Below are 7253 nucleotides of genomic sequence, written 5' to 3'. Positions count from 1 at the left end.
AAATTTGTTCTCCGGTTGCACTGCGTGAACAAGTTCCATGCCTGTTGGTCAAAAAGTAATGTTAGTATCGTTTCAGAAGTGATGAATTTTCTTCCAGGTTATCTGTTTGTGAATTCAGTCAGTTTATCTTTCCTTAATTTCTTTAGCCTTCAATTAACTAAACATTGTGTCACAAGTAACACACATAAGGCGCTTATGGTTAAGTATCTGAATTAAAGTTTATCCACGGAACATATATATGAGACGTGTGAATTTAGTCAGTTTATGTTTCCTTAATTTATTTAGCCTTCAGTTAACTAAACAGTGTGTCACAAGTAACATACATAAGGCGCTTTTGGTTAAGTATCACCACAAAATATATCCAGTTTTGCACTGTGTTGATACTAAATAAATGAAAGTATTACATATTAAAAATATTATCACAGGCTTGTGTTCAAAATAAGAATGCTTGTTAAAGGGAAGCTGTATATTTGCGAACAGAGCCTGCGTAGGTCGCTGTGATAGAAGTCCGCTTGTAAACTTCAGCATTCACCAGGTTGCACGAGAATTCTTCTCTCTGGTATCCATGCGATCTGAAAACAAAAGTATTATTGTTAATATCACATAGTCAATTTTCTGGAAGTCACATTGAGTCTAACAAATTAATTATGTGCAAGTTGTTAGAAGAGTAATTAGTAGTGCAAGCAAACTTCAATTTTCTGATAAAAAGTTTTATAGTACTGTAATTACTAAGTTGAAAATTATGTAATCTATGTGGAAAACAAGATTTACACCAGTGACACAGAACGGAACATTTTGGAAGCATACGATCGTTTGTTCCGACGTATTTCAACCATTATCCAAAATTTACCAGGATTTATTTGAAACAAAGGGAAACCTTAAGCAACATTAAGCAATCCGTGATGAGCTCGAGTATACAACAGGTTGGTATCTGTAACGTCAAACGAAGATCTGTTGATGCATTAGGCTTACCTGCTGAGCTGATGAGACACTTTGTAACAAGCATTAAGCCGAATATCCTTACGACCAGAGAAATCTAAGATTTATGAAAAGAATATAATTATTCAAGTAATTCAAATTTCAACTGAACTAATGGATTAATCAGTGTGAGAAATCTATACATCTCCGTAACATTGCGTCAGTGTCTATGACTGCAACACATGAGCACCAAGATTCTACTCGGCGCTTCCTATTGAACATAGTGTGAGGGCTGGAATCTTGAGCGAAAAAATAAGAAGGTACACCAAGGAGAGGAATACATTCCGGTTTCATAAAACGACATGTACGATCGGGATAAAGATGTGCTCAAACCCCTTCCATACCTCCGTCCAAGGCAACACTGCGTTTGTCTCCTGGACTTCATCACGGAGTTTGTTCCCGTTGTTCAAGGCTTTTCTTGTATTTAAAATAAATTCTTGTCAAATCTGAATGAGGATTCAGTTCTTTTTCGTTATTTCAGGTACGCAGGAACTCAGTTTACTGAAGAGTTCCTAATAATTGACACTTACATATTTCCTAAAATCTTGAGCTGTATGACACTGATGGAATTCTAGATTAGCACGATGATCTGCTTTGAATGGTATTATTACAAATGCTTTTCCTTTGAAAATTTATGTTTCGGTTAGACAGTAACTGCTGAAATTCCAGTAACTATTCCTCTTGAAACAGTAACATAACCAAGTGTAATTAATTTCATCTCCCACGACATATCTCATTTAAAAAATCGTTAATGCTCTTTTAAAGATTAGTTTCGCTCTAGTGTACAAAATACTACTCTCCTTATGACAGCTCAGATAAAAGTGAAACTTACTGAACATTCTTATGGATAACAGAGCTCGGTTTGGGAGTCCTTGTGACGAAGCACTGGGGACGTCGTTTCAAAAGCATGTGGTGTCGCTCAGTGGTAAGTGAGAGTGGTAATGGTGCCTATGTTTTCTGGTTTATTATGCTGAATATATTTTCCTCTCAACTGTATTGCTTATTTCGATGTTAAAGTTCTACTACGATTCATATTTAGGTACCTGAATAATCGAGATGAGGCACAAAAACTCCCTGAAAAAACCGGGTGGAATGCAGGAATGTAAGCGTCAATAGATCCTGAAACACAGGGGTCTGAAACCATCAGTGTTCAAACTGGTTTAATGGCCTTCTCCACCTTTCCCTGCTTTGTGCTAAACTTATAGTCTCTACGTAACTACTACAACCAACAAACTCTGTAATCTGTTTTGCTTTTTCTAGTAATGTGCTGCCTCTAATATTTTTCCCCCCTACTCGTTCAGGTAGCGCCAAGCTAACTACTTCTGGATGCCTTAGCAGATGTGCCTGTACCTTCTTCTGCTAAGGATCTTTCGTATACACATTTGATAGTATATTCTTTTCGGAAACCGATGATACTACAAGGTGTACGACTTTGCTTCCGCCGTTTTCTCCCAAACATTTGAGGCTTTAATGAAACAAATTGGTTACACAAGTATCATTCAAAGCATTTTCCATCGCTGGTCACTACTTTCTCCCATCTTTCGGGCTGTGTACGAATCCTGCGTCGAAAAAATTGATCATCGTTTGAAGCGATCCAATTTCTGACTTCTTCATGAGATCGGAAATGTTAGTCAGCCAGGCCATGCGCCACTGATATACACAGGTGTCAATCAGAGGGAGCATTGTCTGGAGAATACGGCGCATGGGGTAGGACTTCCCATTTTAAAGTTTCCAAGTACGTTTTGACCTCTTTTTTAACGTGGGGTCGAGCGTTGTCGTGCTGCAAAATAACTTTATCGTGCCTCTTGCTGTATTGCGGCCGTTTGTCTTTTAATGCTCTGCTTAATTGCGTTCGATAACGAGAAACTGTGACTGTTTCACTTCGTTTTAACACCTCATAGTACACGACACCGAGCTGGTCCCACCAAATGCAGAGCATGATCTTGAAGGCGTGAATATTCGATTTGGCCGTCGACTTGGAAGCATGGTCGGGATATCCACATGATTATTTGCGTTTAGCGTTATCGTAATGAACCTATTTTTCGCCCCTGGTCACAGTGCGATGCAGAAATCCCTTCCGTTTTTGCCTCTGAAGCAACTGTTCACAAACACACAAACGCCGTTCAACGTCTCTTGGTTTCAGCACCCAAATTCCTTCTTTCTGAATCACGCCCATAGCCTTGAGACTTTTTGAAATGGAGAGCTGTGTCACTCCCACTAATCGTGCCAATTCTTCTTGCGTTTGACGCGAGTCTTCACTCAACAATGTCTCCAGTTCTCCATCTTCGAAAACATTCTCTCTTCCACCGCTATGCCGGTCTACGACGTTAAATAGATAGCTCTGAGCACTATGGGACTCAACATCTTAGGTCGTAAGTCCCCTAGAACTTAGAACTACTTAAACCTAACTAACCTAAGGACATCACACACACCCATGCCCGAGGCAGGATTCGAACCTGCGACCGTAGCAGTCCCGCGGTTCCGGACTACGACGTTAAAGCCACCATTCTTGAAGCGTTGAATCCACTCACGACACGTTCTTTCACTAATAGCGTCCTTACCATACGTACTTTAGAGCATTCGATGAGACTCAGCTGTTGCTTTTTTCATATTGAAACAAAACAGTAATACTTCCTGCAAATGACGAGAATTTGGCTCGTAAACTGACATTTTCAATCAAGAACAGCTTTATGATGCAAACACAAATCGATTAGCGTTTGAATGAGGTTATGTTGACCGAGGTCCACGCTGACATCTGCGATCTGTTTCTTTCGAACTCTATTTACCGTTGTCGCCATCTATCGGCAAACGGCGGAAGCAAAGTTGTACACCCTGTAAAATCAGTCCAGTACCATTTGAATATAGCAATAAGTTGGTTCAAATGGCTCTGAGCACTATGGGACTGCGGAGGTCCTCAGTCCCCTAGAACTTAGAACTACTTAAACCTAAGTAACCTAAGGACATCACACATATCCATGCCCGAGGCAGGATTCGAACCTGCGACCGTAGCGGTCGCACGGTTCCAGACTGTAGCGCCTAGAACCGCTCGGCCACACCGACCGGCAGCAATAAGTAACATGGCTGAGAGGCAGCTGATAACTTCAGTGATTGCGCCATCATCAGTGAAATACCTCTCACATTCGCAGCTCTAGCTTGCAAATAGTTCTCACCATCTTGCGAATTTGATCACATGTAACAAATCTATGATGTGACAAGTGATGTTAAAACTTTTGCCTGGGTCGTCTGCCGTGCACTGAAGGAATGATCAAAAAGTGTTTTACCGAAAATATCGTTTTTACCTGGTGCTTACCATAGTAAGTAAATTCTTCTCTCGTTATAATTTGCAAACCTTCATCGAAGAATACGACTGCATCTTGTGTGATAGGACAGTCGCTGACGATTGTCTTGCACTGTTACGACGTATAGTACTGGCTTGCATTTGAAGGGATGACTAGGTTTGTGAAGTGATGCTACAGGGAGTCATGCAGGTCACCGGATGCGGGAGCGTGGCCGTGGATTAGGAAACTAGCGAACCTCCACTGTCCGCTGGCATGTCAGTCAGTGATTAACTTTCCCAATCTGGACTCTGCTGTCCTGCTGAGAGTTGGCCGCATAACTCATCCGGTAATTAAGGTCGACCTTGCGTCTCCAGTGTCGGGTTCCAGTTGCCAAGAAATGGTGCGACCTTTCGAGAGAAATCCGTGCAGACTTACCGGTTTCTGGTTCTCTGCTACGTGTCTCATACGCTAAGAGCGCTTGGGGCGACGCTTCTCCAAGACGTCGCCTGGTTTACTTGTAAGTCCGCCACGATATTCCTGATTGAATTCAGTTCACCGTTTTCACGAAACAATTTTTCTGATGTGAGGAAATTACTACTGGTCTACTTAGAATCTCTCGCCTCTTGAAAGCGGATATGAATTGCGGTAAAAAGGGTACCTGGACGGAAAGACGGAAAATGATGACAGCGATTCGGATCAAGCAGTTTCCACTCCTTGTACAGTTTACCTCTTCTGCTGTCTGCCGAAAAATATTGTGGAACACTGAAATTTGCCTTGATGTAGGCACACAGTTTGTCACGACCTAAGTAGCTTCTGCGGGTAATACTCAAAAGCTCATGAAATACAGAGGGACACAGCGTGAGATTTAGTGCATTATCAGTATGTCACGTGTTTCTTAAAGTTTTCTCGGCAGATGAAATAATCAATAGTCTTTCGGGAATGCAGCCGAGCCAGCAATATTTCACCTTCCGATATTTCGGCTGTTACCCCGTACAACAATCTTCAAGGGGAGTCGGTAACTGAATTAAGGGTACCTAAACAATGATGAAATATGGAGTGAATGTGCATGCACCAGAGGTAATACAGCGACAAGATAGCGTCAGACGATAAAACTTTATGTGGTAAAAGTTACACTACTGGCCATTAAAATTGCTACACCACGAAGATGACGTGCTACAGAAGCTAAATTTAACCGAGCGGAAGAAGATGCTGTGATATGCAAATGATTAGCTTTTCAGAGCATTCACATAAGGTTGGCGCCGATGGCGACACCTACAACGTGCTGACATGAGGAACGTTTCCAACCGATTTCTCATACACAAACAGCAGATGACCGCCGTTGCCTGGTGAAACGTTGTTGTGATGCCTCGTGTAAGGAGGAGAAATGCGTACCATCACGTTTCCGACTTTGATAAAGGTCGGATTGTTGCATATCGCGATTGCGATTTATCGATTCGCGACAATGCTTTTCGCGTTGGTCGAGATTCAATTACTGTTAGCAGAATATGGAATCGGTGTGTTCAGGAGGGTCTTACGGAACGCCGTGCTGGATCCCAACGGCCTCGTATCACTAGCAGTCGGGATGACAGGCATCTTATCCGCATTACTGTAACGGATCGTGCAGCCACGTCTCGATCCCTGAGTCAACAGATGGGGGCGTTTACAGGACAACAACCATCTGCACGAACAGTTCGACAACGTTTGCAGCAGCATGGACTGTCAGCTCGGAGACCATGGCTGCGGTTACCCTTGACGCTGCATCACAACAGGAGCGTCTGCGATGGTGCACTCAACGACGAACCTGGGTTCACGAATGGCAAAACGTCATTTTTTCGAATGAACCCAGGTTCTGTTTATAGCATCATGATGATCGCATCCGTGTTTGGTGACATCGTCCTTGAACGCACATTGGAAGCTTGTATTTCTCATCGCCATACTGGCGTATCACCCGGCGTGATGGTATGGGATGCAATTGGTTACACGTCTCGGTCACCTCTTGCCGCATTGACGGTACTTTGAACCGTGGACGTTACATTTCAGATGTGTTACGACCCGTGGCTCTACCCTTCATTCGATCCCTGCGAAACCCTACATTTCAGCAGGATAATGCACGACCGCATCGCATGTTGCAGGTCCTGTACGGGCCTTTCTGGATACAGATAATATTCGACTGCTGCCCTGGCCAGCACATTCTCCAGATCTCTCACCAATTGAAAACGTGTGGTCAATGGTGACCGAGCAACTGGTTCGTACAATACGCAGGTCACTACTCTTGATGAACTATGGTATCGTGTTGAAACTGCATGTGCAGCTGTACCTGCACATGCCATCCAAGCTCTGTTTGACTCAATGCCCAGGCGTACCAAGGCCGCTATTACGGCCAGAGGTGGTTGTTCTGCGTACTGATTTCTCATGATCTGTGCATCCAAATCGCGTGAAAATACAATCACATGTCAGTTGTAGTATAATATACTTGTCCAATGAATACCCGTTTATCATCTGCATTTCTTCTTGGTGTAGCAATTATAATGGCCAGTAGTGTACATAGGACAAACAACACGCATTGCATCAAAAGGGTGAACCGAAAGTCAGCGATACACCCGCCTTCTACAGTACAACATATCTGCAGTGGCTCAAGATAGTATTTCTGCTGGCCATTCCATGAATTACAGGAAAGTCACGCTTTCGTTGCATTAGGATTCAGTGGCTAATGAATCTGTGGAAATACTGTTGGCAGACAATTTGCTCAAGCGAGACAACGATTTGCGCCTCAACAATCCCTCGAAACCATTCATTTCTCTTCTTCAGACTCACCCGACTTTTATTCCACAGTTTATTAGACACATCAAAAAAGGTTTTGTATCCCTTACACTTTCCTTATCAATGCGTTAGTGTCAGGCTGTTGGCAAGCGTGAATACACAGTTTCAGACAAATCTGGCGGCAGATATTAACCTGCATAGTGGCAGAAGAAATGGGCTTCCATATTTGCCATACAC

The 7253-nt window shown here is 42.9% G+C and overlaps 1 long non-coding RNA gene across 2 annotated transcripts in view; it reads right to left on the bottom strand.

Moving 5' to 3' along the window:
* Positions 1 to 313: 313 nt before the first annotated feature.
* LOC124615716 overlaps positions 314 to 7253 on the bottom strand; it is a 477536-nt gene continuing 470596 nt past the window's right edge. For both annotated transcript variants that reach the window (XR_006979807.1, XR_006979808.1), the window contains one exon: positions 314 to 572. This is a non-coding gene — a long non-coding RNA (uncharacterized LOC124615716). The remainder of the gene's footprint in view (positions 573 to 7253) is intronic.

Source organism: Schistocerca americana, chromosome 5 (genome assembly GCF_021461395.2).
Source record: "Schistocerca americana isolate TAMUIC-IGC-003095 chromosome 5, iqSchAmer2.1, whole genome shotgun sequence".
NCBI classification, from domain to species: Eukaryota; Metazoa; Arthropoda; class Insecta; order Orthoptera; family Acrididae; genus Schistocerca; species Schistocerca americana.
This window is presented reverse-complemented; position numbering and strand designations above follow the sequence as displayed.